The sequence below is a fragment of the Rutidosis leptorrhynchoides genome, chromosome 11 (genome assembly GCF_046630445.1).
Source record: "Rutidosis leptorrhynchoides isolate AG116_Rl617_1_P2 chromosome 11, CSIRO_AGI_Rlap_v1, whole genome shotgun sequence".
Taxonomy (NCBI): Eukaryota; Viridiplantae; Streptophyta; class Magnoliopsida; order Asterales; family Asteraceae; genus Rutidosis; species Rutidosis leptorrhynchoides.
The window spans coordinates 298,820,517-298,842,464 of NC_092343.1; positions in this window are offsets into that span (position 1 = coordinate 298,820,517).

Genomic DNA, 21,948 nt, shown 5'->3' on the forward strand with positions numbered 1-21,948 from the left:
TGACCGTCCAATTTGACCGATGATATCACGAACTATATAACACACGATAATTATACGATTATGTATATGTACATATCTATACATATTTAAAATGATTTAAGGATGGTTTAACATTTCATTGTGAACTAACAATAATGAGTTATAAGTATACTTTGAGACCACTAACTTAAGTTTTCAAAACGATAACTATATGTAACGTTCTTTGACATATATACTTACAATCTATAATGTGTTGTGATTTATGTCACCAATATGATTTAAGTGTAATAGGATTAATTTGTAACCAAAATAATCTTGATAAATATCGAACAAGTTTGGGGAAGTGTGGAGTGCACAATTGTTTGAACTTATCTTGATTATGACGGGGGTTCGGGGGCAGCGCCCCCGATAAGCGGGGTTCAAGGGGTGGCAACCCCTGGCGGGGTCCAAGGGGCAGAGCCCCTGGCGGGGTCCAAGGGGCAGAGCCCCTGGCTGAGGTCGAGCTGCCAGGTCAGCTTGGAAAATAAAAGCCCGATTTTGAGCTTCTTTTACCGTATCATACCCATCATCTATACGTATTTACTATTGGTAAATACACATCAAATCAATATCCTTATCAGCCTTAGATCTGCCCTAGATAAGAGGGAATCTTATTTGTAAGCTAGCATACATTATTACTCAAAAATTCAACACAATAATTTGTCCTTGTTCCCTCAACAACCAGACTGTCCTATAAGTATCACCATCACCTTGGTTTTTCATTTCATTCTTACAACCATCTTTCTCTAACCAAAAACACACTCTTAGGAACTCTAAGTGTTCTTCACAATCTCAGAAAATACTCATGAAGAACTAGCTTCATGAACAACCTATAATCATCATAAGAAAGTTTGATCAAGATTATTTTCTATCTTTTCCAGTAGCTTTATCCAAGTAACTTGAGGTAGTAACCTTATTCATAATCTTATTCGATTCATATTTATATAGCTATCTTATTTTGTGTTATAAAATTTTTAACAATAAGAACATAGTTTGAATGATTTCAAACCTGTTCGCAAACTAAATAGATCCTTCTAATTTGATTTTTAAAACACTTCAAAACCTGTAATATATCATATTATGACAAAATCGGATTAATCATATCTTGGCTAATTAACATAATATTTAATATATATTTACTTATGATTTAATTTTATATATTTCAGGACCACCCGTAAACAACACGAGAAGATTAATCATAAGACCTCATGATTGTACGCAACACGTCATCTGACAACACGGTACTTTATGTACGCAACACGTCATTTGACAACATGGTACCATGGGTCGAGATTAATTCTGATCAATACGAATACGATGGGGTCTTTATTTATTTTATTGAACAACTAATTGTGGACCATTAACAACAGACTGCTAACTACGGACTAAGAAAATATTAAAAGTATTATAAGTATATATATATGTAACGATTACTTGAAAAGAAAATATGTTGATATATTATATATATGGTTAGGTTCGTGATATCTATCGGAGACCAAGTCGAGTTAAATACCTTCAAGGAAAAGGTGAGTATATAGTCCCACTTTTAAACTCTAAATATTTCGGGATGAGAATACATGCATTTTATGATTTACGTTATGGACACAAGTGATTAAAAATATATATTCTACGTTAAGTTGTACCACTGGCATACTTCCCTGTAACTTGGTAACTATTATTTACATGAGGTATTGTAAACGCGAATCCTGTTGATAGATCTATCGGTCCTAACAACCCCAACCGGACTGGACGACCAGTATTCAACGGTTGCACAGTACTTCATTTCGGTAACTACACTCGGTACGGTGTAGTAAGATTTCATAATAAAGGGAATATGCGACATTGATGAAATGTTAAGTATGGTTATCAAGTGCTCAACAACTTAGAATATTTTTATTAAAACGTATATATATGAACTCTTGTGGTCTATATTTATAACGCTGCCGTCATTAAACCTATATCTCACCAACTTTATGTTGACGTTTTAAGTATGTTTATTCTCAGGTGATAACTAAAAGCTTCCGCTGCAACATGTTGAATTTAAGCAAGATCTTGAGTATGCATATTTGTGTCAAAAATAAAACTGCATATCGGAGGATTTGTAATGTAAAATATGTTGGAGGTCGTATTGTTATTATCACATGTAAAGTTTGTAAGTCTAAAATTATCGCTAAACGATAATCATTATTAAGTTGTTTAAACCTTGTATTTGTAATAAAAGCTATGGTTTGTATTGTAAAAACGAATGCAGTTTTTGAAAAATGTCGCATATAGAGGTCAATACCTCGCGATGAAATCATATGTTATTGTATTCGTCCTTATGGTTAAGGTCGGGTTATGACATAACGACATTGAACAAAAGTAGGGTTGCCCTCGGATTCACGAACCTATATCATTCGTATATTTATTAATACATATAATGGAAATCATAAAATTTCATTTATTAATGTATTATATTTATGTTTATAGTTATATAGAATTTATACTAAATTCCATTTTAAACGTATACTTATATTATATCTTAAGTTATATTTTATATATATATATTTATGACGATTAATATTTATATAACTAGTGATATTAATATATCTATGTACCTATATATGTGATTAGTATTGTATTTATGAAATATCATTAGTTTGTTATGTGGATTATTCATAAAATCCAAGTATATGTTATAAATATATATAGTGTTCAAAAGATTTATTTGTTAAAATGAATTTAGATAATAATGATTTACTACTTCTAATAATATTATATGTATTTATAATCTTAACCTATCTTATTCATACTTATAATGTTCATAATCATTAAATATAACAATAATTACTTTTATCTTAATATTTCATCATTTGTATATCTTTTATATCATTATTATAACCACAACAATAATAATATCAATACTAGTAATAATATAAATTACATTAGTAATATAATAATTATGTTACTAGCATGAGTAATAATAATAGTTATTATCATAATATCAATAATCAATAATAATACTAATAATAATAATAATAATAACAATAATAATAATAATAAAATGAAATAATACCTTTAAAAGCTTGTCCTAAAAAAAATACCCCAAACCAGAATCGAACCCATGACCTCTCGAATACCCGAACTAACCACTAACCATTGGGTCGTTGCCCATTTTTCTGTTTTAGACACCGTGATTACTCATATATGCTACAACCATCTGTCTCACTGCTTCTTCTTCCTCTCCACCACATAAATCGATCACACATCCCTTAATCATAATCAACGAATAGTTTGTTTGTTTTTAAGACTTAATATCTAACACCAAGACACTTATTTATGATTACTTGGTTTTAAAAAAAATAAAAGAACAGGGATTGCTGCTGCTGCTCGTCGCAGCTCATATATAAAAAAAAATTGATTTTTCGATTTAAAGATCTTTATAGAATATGGTTATAACATGAAATAGGTTTTAAATACTTCCTATAAACTTTCCAAATCAACAATTTGACTTGAATCGTAACAGAAAACGCGAATTTAATTGAAGAACATATGTTGACTTATTAGTTTTAAAACCTTGACTCTAAAAATTCGTCTTCGTTTCTAAGAATTGGAAGATGAGGTTTTGAAGAAAGATTTACGACACGAATTAGAAACGTTCTGCATTTATAGTTTTAAAAAAAATCGAAATCAAGCTTTTGATATAAATGTCCACGTACAGAGCAGTGGACTGGGTTCTTTGCTTATTTCTGTTTAATTTCGATAATTTGAAAGTGTTTATTTAATAATTGATATTGGTAATGAAAAGACTTAGTGAGTTTTACCAAAAATGCTGAACAACTTGATTGTTATTAGCTCAATTGATCGTCATATAGAATCAATTTGCAACAGAAAAATATAAAATAAAAATAAAAGCTGACTATGATGTGCAACCGTTTTTGTTTGTGATTGTAGACTGAATTTGACATCAAACAGAATTCACAGGTAGGAATCTAAATCAAGGAGAAGAAGATAAAAAAAATTTCAAATCAGATAGTGATTGGTGTTTGGTTTATACGTGTGATATATCTATATATACAAATTTTATTTACTTAATAATAGAAACATAATAATAATAATAATAATAATAATAATAATAATAATAATAATAATAATAATAATAATAATAATAATAATAATAATAATAATACTGATTCCTAATAATTATATCTGTATATATCGACCTATATATATATCTGCATATATATATATATATATATATATATATATATATATATATATATATATATATTTGTATTTGTACATCACTATATATGTATATCTCTTTATATATATTTATATATTTATAGATTTTAGTTAATCTTTTTAATAATTACAAATATAATAATAATACTCTTATATTATAGCTAATAGTAATAAATATAATAGTAATAATAATAATATTTTTACCAATAATAATGATGTTAATTACTATGAAATGTATAATAATATTATTAATAACCATAATACTAATAATAATATATCAATATATATATATATATATATATATATATATATATATATATATATATATATATTAATTTCCATATTTATATATTATTTATTGATATTAATAACATATCTAATACTGGTTTTAATAAAAATTTAATATCATTTATGGTATAAATAATGTTATTAGTTATAATAATTTTTAATTTTATTGATAATAATATTATTAATAATAATAATAATATAACAACTTCTACTTATCAAATTTCATATGTATATATATATATATATATATATATATATATACTTGATATAATAATATTAATTATACAAATATTAACATTAATAGTAATAATAATATTAATGAAATTAATGATAATAATATTAATATAGCAATTAAAATTTTAACTTGTAATTACATTTAATTATTAAAATAATATATATATAGATTCAAATTTCATGTGTTGAATATTTATTATTTACACATGTTATATGTATTACCATATAATCATATTTATTAAATAGATTCATATATATCTTTGTTCATTTTGATAATACATGATTGTTCTGTTTATTATTTTACATTTTTAATTATACAGAGTTGTTCGTGAATCGTTGAGCATAGTCAAAGGGTAATTGATTACATGAATATAGATTTCAAAATTTTCGAGACTCAACATTACAGACTTTGCTTATCGTATCGAAATCAAATAAGATTCAAGTTTAAATTTGGTCGGAAATTCCTGGGTCATCACAGTACCTACCCGTTAAAGAAATTTCGTCCCGAAATTTGAGTGAGGTCGTCATGGCTAACAATAAATATGTTTTCCTGACGAATATGAGCGATAAAGAGAGTTTTATCATTACCGAGTAATATAGATTAAACAATTCTATTATGTGAAGCGTACGAGTGAAGCTGTCACAAAATGGTGGAATGAGGAAAATAACTCTCGTCATAACTTTTGATGTAGTCATGGTTGAATTTAGAAAATAAGATGTATCTTAACTTTTGATGTTGTCTTGATGGAATTCCGGAATTTAAGGGATTTAGAGAAAATCTTCGAAATCTTAAAAGATTTGATTCTTCGGCGAGTAAGAAAATTAAGATCTCTATAATTAAATATGGTGATCTACCTCGATTACTCTGTCTGATATTTTCATTACAAATTAAGCTCTTCCGTTCCATTATTCTCACCATTCCTATACTTTCTTTCTTAGTTCATACATCCAAAAGATTGTGAAAATGGTTAATCCAGTTCTAATCCTTGATATTTTTCTAATTATCATTTCTGTCATCCTTCTTTTCAATCTTCCATCAGAAGAATCTGTTTACTTCTACTATTACCTTGGGTGATGCTATTCTTAATTATACCGTGTCTTTATATTGCTATCCGTATTAATATCCGCGGTTTGTAATCTCCGTGTTGTTATTGGGCTTTATATTTTCTCTTATATTTTGGAGCTCTTTGCCTTTTTATTATCTTCTCGACCTCTAGTAAAGCGAGTAACGGTCCAGAATTCATAAGTATGGAGTTTCGAATGGACATCATGTTCTAAACAAGAAAGAACGTATTAGCACGATTTGATTTATCAAATTTCCAGAATTACTGAGAATAGAACTATCAAGAATATATTTTCTTGATATGTTCAGAAGTTAAGTAGAATGAAAGAGTTATGTAACATGGCACATGATGACGTTAGGATCTGTGAATCATCACGTTCCATTAGAAACCCAGCATTACTTACTGTAATATAATCACGTTGATCAAGTGTCATTATATTATACTAACTCATGCATCAGTTCCCAACATTACTTCAATAACATTCATATTTTAAGCTCGAAAGTTTACAGAATATAGAAACTAATCAGTTTCTATATGATGTAACACTGATAGCACGAAGAGATTAATGATTTCAGATAAGAATAATTATAAAAATATCTTCAGAAGTATGAAGGATATTTATAATGAAAGATACGAAAATATCTTAGAATTTCTAATATCGATGGATGATGAAGAAAATTTGTCCGCAAGAGTTTGGAGTCAGAAGCAAGGTATTCGCTAAAGATTTCATCAGAAATAGAATCATCAGGATTCTTAATGTACAAGTTTAGTCCTTGTGATTTGTTCAGAGACTCCTTCGTAGTTTGCTCAATCAGTTTTTCAGTTTCAAACTTTTTCTGAGCTTTGCCAACATACAATTCTTTATCATCAACTTTTGGTTGTTGAGGTCGTTTACAGTTTTTGTTGCTTCATTCAAATTTTCAAAATTCTGAGCATTAATTCGCAGAATGGGTGCTTTTCAAAATTTCAGAATGGAAGATCATAGTTCTAAGAGATAAATGTTATATGGATACATATAACTATTGATGTGGAAATGTTGCGAGCCTCACAATACAGATTTGCTGATTCCCGGTAATTGGTATGGCAATTGTTATTACAAGATGCGGATGAGTACATGATGAGACTTCAATAGATAGATTTAGTGATTTGTCAGATAGATTTAAACCAAGGAGCGATGAGGTTGCTGGTACATCTGCTGGTAATATGATGGAATATAATAAAGGTTTCCCGGTAACAATAAAAGAGCACGCATATATATCAAGGTTATAGTAAGGTTAGTCCGACTAAAAAATTGAAGTTGACTTCCTGGAGCTGTGACAAAATTTGCTACTTTGAAAAGGAATTGCATGGTTATTTTCGGTAATAGTAATGCCTAAGGAGCTAGCACAGATGCATGTTAAACGTTTACTAAGGTTCCGAGTATTTTTCAGGTGCATAACTATATGCATAAATCTTTTCTTCCGTGGATGAAGTGCAGTTGGTTCATCCTTTCGATTGAGGTGTTTTCAAGAATCATGAAAGATTTTTGAATGCAGATTGTAATCATCAAGATACAAATGAGGATTTAGGGTGAAATCAAGTGGCAAACTTGAAGAATTGTTTAGTTTCATATGTTATAATCCATATTTTAATTCATTTTAATTGTCCAATGTCGGCAGTCCACAGTTGATAGTCCACAGTTTACAGTCCAATAATTCATATATAGTTTAATATATAATATTCAAATTAATTAATACGTATTGCGACCCGTGTACATGTCTCAGACTCGATCACAACTCAAAGTATATATATTATTTGAGAATCAACCTCAACCCTGTATAGAGAACTCGATCATTACTGCATATAGAGTGTCTATGGTGATTCCAAATAATATATATAGATGCGTCGATATGATAGGTCAAAACCTTGTATACGTGTCCCGATATTTAAAATGCGTAAAATAAATAACAGAAATTAAATGACGATAAATTAAATGCGTTAAGTAAATAACAGAAATTAAATAACGATAAATAAAATTGCGATAATTAAATTACGATAAATAAACTGCGATAACTAAAATGTAATCAGTTAGCTAGGAACAGTTAGCTAGGAACAGTTAGCGTGGATTCTTAACAAAATTTCAATTAGTTAATTAGTTTGTTTCTAACAACTTTTATTTTGTCCAATGTTTTCTTCATTATGCCACTTATTGGATTGTGATAAATCAAAATCCAAATATGAAATTAAAAAAAATAAAAAAAAATGGTTATTCTGCGGTGAACGGATTTGTATCTCTGTAGATGTAAGTAGGATAGTTAATGGATGTTGAATCAGATTCGAAGAATGTACAGTATAACCTATTAAAGTGAAATCTAACTATTCCTCGGGTATTACCTACCCGTTAAAATATTTTCACCATTAACAGTTTATACGAAAGAATTTTTAATTACAATATTTATGAAAATATACTTACAGATATATTTTCTTCAAATGTAATCATAGATTTAATGAGTTAATATAATATTAATCTCATTTGATTTACCGTTAGAACTAGAATATATAATCTCTAAAACATTGAAGATTACATAATCGTCATGTCAAACGAAGATAAATGATGTAGAACGATTCGCAGATTGATGATTATTCTCGAGGTACATAATTAGATGTTGAGGTGTATGATGTGAACTTGAGTTTTTGGTGGTACTGGTATTGATGTTGGTGCTGGTGATGTTGCTGAAGCTGGTATGTTTTGCACCATATTCTCCAAATTGATTACTCGAGCGCGAAGCTCGTTGACTTCTTCGATTACTCCGGGATGATTGTCGGTCGGAACAAGCGGATGAATAAGGTTTAGAATCTGAGTTATGATATAGTCGTGGCGAGATATTCGGGAAATGAGGGTGAAAATGGTGTTATGAACAGGTTCGCCGATAAGTGCTTCAAGTTCTTTGCCAAAAGGTGAATTCAATTAGTGGAAGGGATCACCTTCTGCACGTCTCCATTGATTAAGTCGACTACGACTCCATCAGATGAATTGGGGATGGATGATTGGTTGATTCATTCTGGTGACGTTGCTTCCGGAGCTTAAATAACTATCCATTCGGAATAACTGTCGAGATAACTATCGGAATAGCTGTCGGAATCCGAGGGACTCGAACTAGTTGAAGGATTCATCTCGTATGATCAGATGAAGGATTTTCGATAAGAAATAGATTATAGGATGTAGATTAGTATCCTGCAATACATAATTTACATATGCATATATAATACTAAAATCTCATAAGTTACGGAGGAATCTACAGAAGCTATCAGACAAAGATAACAATAACAGATACGCTAAGATATGAATTTTTTTGTCTATACACTATTCATGCAGTCAATGCAATAAGATGTGTCTAGACTAAGAATGATAAGCAGGTAATTTTGGACACGAAATGATAAGCAAAACTTTTTGACATGCAGACCAGGTTCAAGTCCGGACTTATTAATATAACCTAACAACTACTAAGTCGAAGTCCAGACTCACTAATGCATCCTAACAACTCCTAGTTAGACACACTAATGCAAGACCTGGTTCGCTACGACCACGGCTCTGATACCAACTATGAAGACCCGTCCTAATCCATCCAGACATAGTCCACATCGATTATAAACGATTCACAATAGTTGATTACATCGCGAGGTATTTGACCTCTATATGATACATTTTACAAACATTTCATTTGTTTTGAAAAGACAAACTTCCTTACATCGAAAGTTGACGATATGCATACCATTTTATAATATATATCTAGCTATAATTAACTTAATAATAATCTTGATGAACTCGACGACTCGAATGCAACGTCTTTTGAAATATGTCATGAATGACTCCAAGTAATATCTTTAAAATGAGCAAATGCACAGCGGAAGATTTCTTTCGTACCTGAGAATAAACATGCTTTCAAGTGTCAACCAAAAGGTTGGTGAGTTCATTAGTTTATCATAAATATTCATTTCATAATTTTAATAGACCACAAGATTTCATATTTCCATTTCTCATAAACATACGTCCCATGCATAGAGACAAAAATATCATTCATATGGATTGAACACCTGGTAACCGACATTCACAATATGCATATAAGAATATCCCCATCATTCCGGGATCCTTCTTCGGATATGATATAAATTTCGAAGTACTAAAGCATCCGGTACTTTGGATGGGGCTTGTTGGGCCCGATAGATCTATCTTTAGAGTTCGCGTCAATTAGGGTGTCTGTTCCCTAATTCTTAGATTACCAAACTAAAAGGGGGCATATTCAGTTTCGATCATTCAACCATAGAACGTAATTTCGATTACTTGTGTCTATTTCGTAAAACAGTTATAAAAGTAGCGCATGTATTCTCAGTCCCAAAAATATATATTGCAAAAGCATTTAAAAAGGGAGCAAATGAAACTCACCATAATGTATTTTGTAGTAAAAATACATATAACAACATTGAACAAAAGTAGGGTTGCCCTCGGATTCACGAACCTATATCATTCGTATATTTATTAATACATATAATGGAAATCATAAAATTTCATTTATTAATGTATTATATTTATGTTTATAGTTATATAGAATTTATACTAAATTCCATTTTAAACGTATACTTATATTATATCTTAAGTTATATTTTATATATATATTTATGACAATTAATATTTATATAACTAGTGATATTAATATATCTATGTACCTATATATGTGATTAGTATTGTATTTATGAAATATCATTAGTTTGTTATGTGGATTATTAATAAAATCCAAGTATAAGTTATAAATATATATAGTGTTCAAAAGATTTATTTGTTAAAATGATAATTTAGATAATAATGATTTACTACTTCTAATAATATTATATGTATTTATAATCTTAACCTATCTTATTCATACTTATAATGTTCATAATCATTAAATATAACAATAATTACTTTTATCTTAATATTTCATCATTTGTATATCTTTTATATCATTATTATAACCACAACAATAATAATATCAATACTAGTAATAATATAAATTACATTAGTAATATAATAATTATGTTACTAGCATGAGTAATAATAATAGTTATTATCATAATATCAATAATCAATAATAATACTAATAATAATAATAATAATAATAATAATAATAATAATAATAACAATAATAATAATAATAAAATGAAATACTACCTTTAAAAGCTTGTCCTAAAAAGAATACCCCGAACCAGAATCGAGCCCATGACCTCTCGAATACCCGAACTAACCCCTAACCATTGGGCCGTTGCCCGTTTTTCTGTTTTAGACACCGTGATTACTCATATATGCTACAACCATCTGTCTCACTGCTTCTTCTTCCTCTCCACCACGTAAATCGATCACACATCCCTTAATCATAATCAACGAATAGTTTGTTTGTTTTTAAGACTTAATATCCAACACCAAGACACTTATTTATGATTACTTGGTTTTAAAAAAAAAATAAAAGAACAGGGATTGCTGCTGCTGCTCGTCGCAGCTCATATATAAAAAAAATTGATTTTTCGATTTAAAGATCTTTATAGAATATGGTTATAACATGAAATAGGTTTTAAATACTTCCTGTAAACTTTCCAAATCAACAATTTGACTTGAATCGTAATAGAAAACGCGAATTTAATTGAAGAACATATGTTGACTTTTTAGTTTTAAAACCTTGACTCTAAAAATTCGTCTTCGTTTCTAAGAATTGGAAGATGAGGTTTTGAAGAAAGATTTACGACACGAATTAGAAAAGTTCTGCATTTATAGTTTTTAAAAAAAAAATTCTAAATCAAGCTTTTGATATAAATGTCCACGTACAGAGCAGTGGACTGGGTTCTTTGCTTATTTTTGTTTAATTTCGATAAATTGAAAGTGTTTATTTGATTATTGATATTGGTAATGAAAAGACTTAGTGAGTTTTACCAAAAATGCTGAACAACTTGATTGTTATTAGCTCAATTGATCGTCATATAGAATCAATTTGCAACAGAAAAATATAAAATAAAAATAAAAGCTGACTATGATGTGCAACCGTTTTTGTTTGTGATTGTAGACTGAATTTGACATCAAACAGAATTCACAGGTAGGAATCTAAATCAAGGAGAAGAAGATAAAAAAAATTTCAATCAGATAGTGATGGGTGTTTGGTTTATACGTGTGATATATCTATATATACAAATTTTATTTACTTACTAATACGTAATAATATAAACATAATAATAATAATAATAATAATAATAATAATAATAATAATAATAATAATAATAATAATAATAATACTGATTCCTAATAATTATATCTGTATATATCGACCTATATATATCTGCATATATATATATATATATATATATATATATATATATATATATATATATATATATATATATATATATATATATATATATATATATATGTATATATATATATATATATGTATATATATATATATATATGTATATATATATATATATATATATATATATATATATATATATATCTATTTGTATTTGTACATCACTATATATGTATATCTCTTTATATATATTTATATATTTATAGATTTTAGTTAATCTTTTTAATAATTACAAATATAATAATAATACTCTTATATTATAGCTAATAGTAATAAATATAATAGTAATAATAATAATATTTTTACCAATAATAATGATGTTAATTACTATGAAATGTATAATAATATTATTAATAACCATAATACTAATAATAATATATCAATATATATATATATATATATATATATATATATATATATATATATATATATATATATATATATATATATATATATATTAATTTCCATATTTATATATTATTTATTGATATTAATAACATATCTAATACTGGTTTTAATAAAAATTTAATATCATTTATGGTACAAATAATGTTATTAGTTATAATAATTTTTAATTTTATTGATAATAATATTATTAACAATAATAATATAACAACTTCTACTTATCAAATTTCATATGTATATATATATATATATACTTGATATAATAATATTAATGATACAAATATTAATATTAATAGTAATAATAATATTAATGAAATTAATGATAATAATATTAATATAGCAATTAAAATTTTAACTTGTAATTACATTTAATTATTAAAATAATATATATGTTATATAATAATATATGTTGAATATTTATTATTTACACATGTTATATGTATTACCATATAATCATATTTATTAAATAGATTCATATATATCTTTGTTCATTTTGATAATACATGATTGTTCTGTTTATTATTTTACATTTTTAATTATACAGAGTTGTTCGTGAATCGTTGAGCATAGTCAAAGGGTAATTAATTACATGAATATAGATTTCAAAATTTTCGAGACTCAACATTACAGACTTTGCTTATCGTATCGAAATCAAATAAGATTCAAGTTAAAATTTGGTCGGAAATTCCTGGGTCATCACATCTAATACTTATAAATATAATTATGATATTAGTAATAATAATTATAATACTAACGATAACCATAATAATAATAATAATAATAATAATAATAATAATAATAATAATAATAATAATAATAATAATAATAATAATAATAATAATAATAATAATAATAATAATAATAATAATAATAATAATAATAATAATAATAATAATAATAATAATAAAGCTACCTTAATGTGATAGGCTTTAAAAAAATAAACGCCGGTGTCAAGGCTCGAACCCTTGACCTCTCAATATCCCAACATCTCCCCTAACCACTCCTCCATCCTTGTTTATTTGAATTATATCGTGACCCATGTATATATAATTCGTATCATCACCATTCGTTTTAACATCATCAGGAAATCATCTCGTTATGGTGTTGACATTATTTTTGTCATGTTTGTGTCGATACCGAAGAAAGAAAAGAAACAGAAATTAATGTAGCAATTGTAATGTATTTTGGTGGTATTGGGCCACCTGATGGGCCGATTAAATGGACTGGTTACAAAGAACTCGATCTTGGGTTTAGTGGATCAAACAAGTGGGTTTCTTGTGGTGTGTATGAGTCTTTTTCGATGGACTGAAATAGAAACATAAGTAGAACACAAATGACTGCAGCGAATAACAAGTGGGTTTGAGATAGTTTGATGGTGAAGGTTACAGTAGAAGGTGTTAATCATGATGGTTCGATGGTGGTTTTCCTGGGTTGATTTGGGTGGCGATTTTGGAATGGTAATAGAAACAATATAAAAGAACCAAAACGTATAGTAGTAACAGTAATCTTCGTTGGTTTTTGGTGGTTCAAGGTTAATCAAAAACAGAATGTAGCAGCAACAAGTGTCGGCAATAGCAGTGAAACAATATAATTAGCAAGCTATAAAAGGTGGAAGTTTTAATGGTTCTCGTATGTTTGCACAGGAGGATATAACGAGGATGAGGATATTGGATTTGTGAGTTTGAACAATCAAAAAGGAGAGTGGTAGATGGTTGTTAATGGTGTGAAAGTTATGGTAATCGATGGTGTTGGTGTGCTCACGAGAAGAAAACAAGAATTGATGGTGTTCGAACAATAGAAAGCAAGAAACAGAAAAATACAACGCAAGTAGTTATGGTGTTCTTGAATGGCTACAGAAGCAAATAGGCAGGAGCTAGGAGTAGTAGTAAATACATTAATGGTCTTGATCGAACGGTAAACAGAATACAAATTGTCGAAGTAGCAGTAATCTGATGTTGATGTTGGCGATTTTAAATGGGTTTCGATGGTTGTTTAGTTTTGATGTTAGTGGAACGATCCAGCAATAAATTAGCAGCAATAATGAAGGTCACGATGATGGTGGAGTTATGGTGGTTTGATGAACCGTAACAGTAGTAGCAAGGTGATCAATGTGGCGTTCGATGCTGGTGATATTTGATAACACTCAATGGTTGATGGTGGTTATGGTGATGTTCTCGACTGAAACCGAAACAATAATAGCAGCAGAGATCGATGAAGGTGGCAGTTTGAAGAGGATGGTGAAAGGTGAGAGTAGTGTAAGTGATCTTATACGTTAATCTATGTTAATCTATGTATGTATATATAAGAGATAAATAGTTATAGAATATTATAATATTGATCATAAACAGGAAAGACTAAACGTGTTAAAGCTACAGTCAAGCAGCCATATTATTATAGATATCCTACCGACAGTTTTCTCGGACTGTATATCGTGTATCATTGTTACTGAGTGGCGGATAAAAGTATTCGGAAAAATCCCATATTTTTACAGTAATTATATTTATTTATTTTGGTCATTATGGTATAAAATTCGATCCTTAATTTGTTAAATAAAAATTACATCAACTGTCCCTCTCAATTCTGGGTAAAATATAAAAAGTGTTAAAACTTAACAAATAGTTCCTAAATATATTTTTAATAAGCCTAAGATTTATAGAACTAATTTTCGTATCACCGTTTATTTTAAAACTACATAAGTTTGAATTTAACTTGCGTAATATCAATCAAAACATCAAACGAGTATTACAATCATTTAATATTTATTTTTAATATACTTTATTTACATATAGAGATATATTTTAAATAATAATTATTATAATATCCTATTTTTATTTTATTTTACATAACTAATTTTAATAACAAAAACATGTAATATTATATTTCAAATTATAATTCCAATTATTATTTTTATATACACACATATCTATTTACACTTAATTGTTCGTGAATCATCAGAAATAGTCAAAGGTTAATTGAATCCATATAAACAGTTCAAAAATTTTGAGACCCAACATTACAGACTTTACTTATCATGTAGAAATCATATAAAGATTAAGTTTAAATTTGGTCAGAAATTTCCGGGTCGTCACAGTACCTACCCGTTAAAGATATTTCGTCCCGAAATTTGATTGGGATGGTCATGAATAATAATAAGTATGTTTTCATGACTCATATAAGCTGATAAATAGAGTTTTATTACCATTGAGTAATAAGGATGAAATAATTCGGTTATTCGAAGAGTACGAATGAAATAATAAGTAGGTTTGTCTTAACCGGTGATGTAGTCACGGTTGATTTCCAGAATTCAAGGGATTTATGGAAAATCTTCGTAATAAGATTTGATTCTTCGGTAATCAAGGAAATTAGGATTTCCTTTGGTTAAATTCAATAATCTATTTCGATTGCTCTATCGGATATTTCCCTATAAATGAACTTCTTCCGCCCCATTATTTCCATAACTCTCGTCTTTTATACTTCAATTCATATTTCCGAAACATTTGTCAAATTATCAGAAGTCACTAGAAAAGATAGAATTATCAAGAAAATATATTCCTTATTTTGTTTAGAGATTTAGTAGAATGTAAGAGTCGTGTAACATGACACATGATGACGGTAGGTCTGTGAATCCTCACGTTCCATTAGAAACTCAGCATGACTTACTGTAATATAATCATGTTAATCAAGTGTCATTATATTATACTAACTCATGCTTCAGTTCCCAACACTACTTCAAAACATTCATATTCTAAACTCGAAGGTTTTAGAATTTAGAAACTAAAAATAGTTTCTTTTTTGATGCAAAGCAGATAGCACGAAGAGATAAATTATTTCAGATAAGAATAGTCATGAAATTATCTTCAGAAATATCGAGGATATTTATACTGAAAGATACGATGATATCTTAGAATTTCCAATATCGATGGATGATGATGAAGATTTGTCCGTAAAAGTGTAGAGTCAGGATCAAGGTATTCGTTAATGACTTCAACATATACTGAATCATTTGGATTCTTTGAAGGCAGGTTTAGTCTTTGCGATTTATCCACAGCCTCCTTCTTGGTTTGCTCAAATCGTTTTTCAGTACCAAATTTTCTTATTTTCTGAGCTTTTTCAACACACTACTCTTTATCATCAAACTTTTGATAGTTAAAGTCGTTTACCCTTTTTGCTGCTTCATCAGCATTTTCAAAATTCAGAGTATTGATTCGTAGACTGGATGCTTTTCAGAATTTCAGAATGAAAGATCATAATTCTAAGAGATAAATGTTATATGTATTAACGTTGCGAAATTCAAAATACTGATTGCTGATTTCTGGTAATTGGTATGACAATTCTCGTTACAAGGTGCGGACGAGTATATGATAAGACTTCAATAGATAAATATATTGATTTGTCAGAGATATTTAGGCCAAGGAGCAACGAGGTTGCTGGTACTGATGATGTAGCGTGAGGGTACGAAATAGTATTATTTTTAATACAAAATACTACAAAATATGACACAAGTTTTATTAATTTACGGATGGGATATACCTAAACCTTGCTACAACACTATAGGCAGTGTACCTAATCGTAGAGTAGTGTAGTTTTTAGTAAGTCCGGTTCGTTCCACAGGGAGCTGGTGATACTTACTATATTTTTAACTATATTTATACAAAATATATATAATTATATAAGTAGTAATATTATTATAAAATGGGGGTTTTACCGTTTAATGACCGGTTTGTCGATTCTATATTTTAAGCGTAAAGATAAATGACGATAATTAAAGTGCGTAAAATAATGACAATAAATAAAATGACAGTAAATAAAATTGCGAGTAATAAAATGACAGTAAATAAAGATACGATGAGAAATATAATAAAAGAATTATGCTTATTTAAACTTCCGTAATCATGATGTTTGACGTGTTGATTTTAATTTATTACCATGGGTTAATTGTCCTTTGTCCTGGTTTATTTGATACGTCTATCTGGTTTTTGTCCATAATAGTCCATCGGTCATAAATATAAAGTGCGAGTATCCTCGTCAAATTACCCTTATACCCGAAGTCAAATATTCCAACTAATTAAGGATTTAAACTGTGACGCAGTTATCACTTCTGTCAACAATTACACCAGTTATCACTGTATGTAATCTACCCCTGTTTTGATTAGATATGAATATTAATTTACCCACTTGATCAGTTTGAATAATCAATTACCCAACCCGAATAATTAATTAAATGATTATAATAGATTCCATATGAACGTCACTAAATAGGACAAACATAATCATTATTAATTATTAGGATAATTAATTTGAAGATAGGTTCGACAGACTCCAATGAGTTGTCACTCAATTAGACAATACCCCCCATCTATTAATAGTCAATAGTCCAATTTCCACAAGTGTCGGTCTTTTGCCCAAACCCCAATTATGGTACAAAGTTCAATAACCCCGTCTTAATATTTTAGCCCAACATCACGATTACTTCGGCTCAAATAAGCATAATAATAACTTAGCTACGAGACATTAAATTAAAAAGGTTGAACATAACTTACAATGATTAAAAATAGCGTAGCGTTACACGGACAGAATTTCGACTTACACACTCAAACGATCTCTATCATAAATCTTATTATTATCATAATTTAAAATTAAAATTAAGATTATTGTTATATCTTATTACATTAACATTATGATAGAGAATTATAAATATAGATATTGATATTTGATATAGAAAAGTAAGAAAAAGATAAGAAATTGATCGGAAAAAAAAAAAGAAGTCTTTCGTCTTCGCACTTATTTATTTAACTATTACAACTAAAAATAAGGAAATTACATTTAAAAACTTTACATATTGGAACGATATTGCTACAAAATATATGTTCATTTGGAACACTATCAAATATCCCCACACTTGAGCGTTGCTTGTCCTCAAGCAATACAGAACTTGAAATAAAAACATACATGAATCACTTTTTTATTCATCACATTTTGTACATCAGTGATTTTGATATAGCGGTATAAACAATGACAGTAATGATGGTTAAAGGTGGGTGTGTCATCCACAGTTGCCTCGGGTTTAGGTCAACGACACTTGCAATCAAATAGCCGATTTACTTTCGGTTTCCAAAGCAAAGTGCACATTTGAAAGGTGGTTTACAGTCCCACATGACTATTAAAATATAGATCCTTAAGGAAATTGGATCTTTATGAAAACATTTGATCTTTTTGAAAATTTAATCTAGCTTTTACCCTAGATAAGTTTTCCGGAATAACCCTTCACCGGTGTTTGCAAAATATTTTTGTGGGTTGTGTGGGTTTCAGATTTGAAAATTTTAGCTCAACACTTGTGGTTTTGTGTTACCCACTTGCTAACCTTGTATTAGGAAAGCAACACGTCCAGTTTACTTGTCCCGTATATTACCTTTCGGCAAACTACCGTCCGGTTGTAAAGGAAAGCGATGAACAAGAAACTGTTAAGGCAATGTCCCGTGACATGCAGATGATTATGGTCTTTTAACGTGTCGGATGCTAGAACTATCCTTGGTAGGAGCGATAGTAAAGATCATCCTATAATTTTTCGGTCTGGCACAAGGTCCTGTCTCCGACCATGCTATGCAACCACCGTTCTTACGGTTGACACCCGATTTGGTTCAGGTGACCTAATGAATTCCAGGTGAATTCCTAGGATTTTACGTTAAATGGTAATGAACGCATTGAAAATGGGTTTTCAGAAAACAAATCGGTTTGTATTTTTGATCAAAATATTTTCTCGTTCAAGCTCGAGTTTAGATATCATTGAATTCCATGAGTTTGAATTCTCAATCTTTAAGGTCAATCTCTAGGATTGAGTATTATCAGTCTTAAAAGCTGATTTTTAATCTTTAAGGAGATTATCCTTTTCTGGGGATCTGATTCATTAGTCTTATCAAGCTAATTTGCACGGTGCCTCCCCATTGTACGAGATAAATCCTTCTCATGGTTAGGATAAATCTGACCACTTGGCGACCCTGTTTGATGCTGAGGTCCGTGGATTTCCTGCTGATTTTAGAGATGACTTTTCTAGATTTTTCGTCAACCTACAGCTGGTCTGGACGACAACTTCATGACCTAAATCAAGAAGCGCGTGTCTTTTTCGGAAGACTTTACTTCCTTCAAATGATGGAATTGATTCATCGTGTAGATCCATCTCTTCTTTTCTTTCATCGGATAAAACAGTTGATTATCGTTCAAAACAAAAGTATTTTCAATTGTTTGTACAAAAATATGTGATAGATAGTTTTTAATTGAATAACTTGGTACATTCTCCCCACACTTAGTTTCTTTTTTTGCCTTTTTATTCTCCTTTATTCCATTTTAAATGAATTCAAGCATTTTAAGTTGTTTCTCAATTTATGTCCTTTTCGAGGTAACGATAATTTCGGTATTAACACCTAGTTTTCATCGTTCATAAATATGTATAAACATGATTTTGAGTTCATTTAGTTGAAAATTTTTCAAATTTTCACAAAATTTGGCAAATAAACCAAAATAAACCAAGTGTAAACCCGAGAGAATTTATAACCCTTCCCCACACTTGAGATCATGCAATGCCCTCATTTGCATGAAATCAGACTTCAATTATAAATTCATGAGGGTGATTAGCGTAGAAAAGTTATTAAAAATACCGAGTTTGCAAACATATTGTTGTTATCTCACATTTGATATTGTCGTCAAAATTATTAGCTTTTGCTGAACTTAATGCTAGTCTTTGAAAGTGCGCTGTTTTACCCTGTTTTGTACATAACATAAAATACAAACATATATACATATTTTTGAAGTTTGGTATATAACCCCACGTTCAAAAATTTATAAAACATAGTATTTTTTTTTTTTTTTTTTTTTGCATACTTTAAATCAATAAAATTAAAAATAATGATAACAAAATTTTTCGTCCCGCCCTCGGGTAAAGCAATTTCGGTTCAACTACCTAATCTTCAACTCACGACGAATTTTAGAAATCATTTTTTCAACTTAATGAATTAAAGTAAATTTTGTTTTTAAAAACTTAAATTAAAATGCATATTAATTTCAAATAAAACCTAAAAAAAATAAAAATTCAGAATGGAGGGAGAAAACTAGTTCTTTAGTGTCTGCTAGCGGAAAAGACCAATCGGATTCCATTCTCGGAACTACACGAGAACAGAACAAATAACTTTAGACAACATTATCTTTTTAGAACATTCGAATCTCTCCACACTTAGGTAGCTGTGGTGTCAAAATTGTGATTAACTTCATCGTCAATTTCTCTTGGTCCATAATCAACTTGCATATCCGTGACTTTTTCTTTAAGCCATTGGTCGGATTCCTGTGTAATATCCACAATTTCAACTAGTTTCTCCTTTTCTTTAGGTGATAGATTGGATACTAACCGGTTACATAACTTAAAGTTCCCCTTGGTTTTAGCATCGCGAATCCGTTTAATAAGTTTCTTCATTGAACTATTAATAACGGGATCATTTAATTTCGTATCAACAACGGGGTTCTTTGTTATCATGTCATCATTAGGTGTTACTTCATTTTCCCCACACTTAGGCGTTTTATTATTATTAAGCACTACCGTTGGAGTTGGTAAAACAACATGGTTCTTACCAATCGTTTTTATTGGTTCAACGGTTTTGGTTGGTGGAGGTTTAGATTTTCGAATCATAAAGGTGATCGATTTGTCACCACTTTTAAGTGTCATTCTTCCATTTCCTACATCAAATAACGCCCCGGTGGACGCTAAGAATGGTCGTCCTAAAATTAGAGGAATGTTTGAGTCCTCTTCTATGTCAATGACAATGAATTCGACTAGAAAGGTTAAATTACCTACTTGAATGGGTAGGTTGTCAGCAATTCCAACTGGGTGCTTAATGGTTTGATCAAAGAGTCGAACACTCATATCCGTTGGACTTAACTTACCTACACCTAATCTCTTATATAAGGAAAGAGGCATAACACTTACACTCGCACCTAAATCTGCTAGTGCATCATACATGACACAATCACTAAGTAGACAAGGAACAATAAATTCACCCGGATCACCTACCCTAGGTGGAGGTTTTGGTGGAACTGTATTCACCGGGTTTATCTTTACGGTTTTTGTTTCTTGTACTTTCTTATTCTTTTTCTTCTTCTTCTTTCCAGAGGTATCACAATCTTTATTACTTGTTACTTGCTCATACTCAACTCCTTTTCTTGGAAACGGGATGGGTGGTTTGTATGGTGCCACCACTGGCTTTACATACTCGGGTGGTGGTGGTGTAACTTCTTCATTGTTACTCTCATCTAAAACCTTCCCATCTTCTGATGCTGGTTTTTCAGAATTCGTTGAAACCATA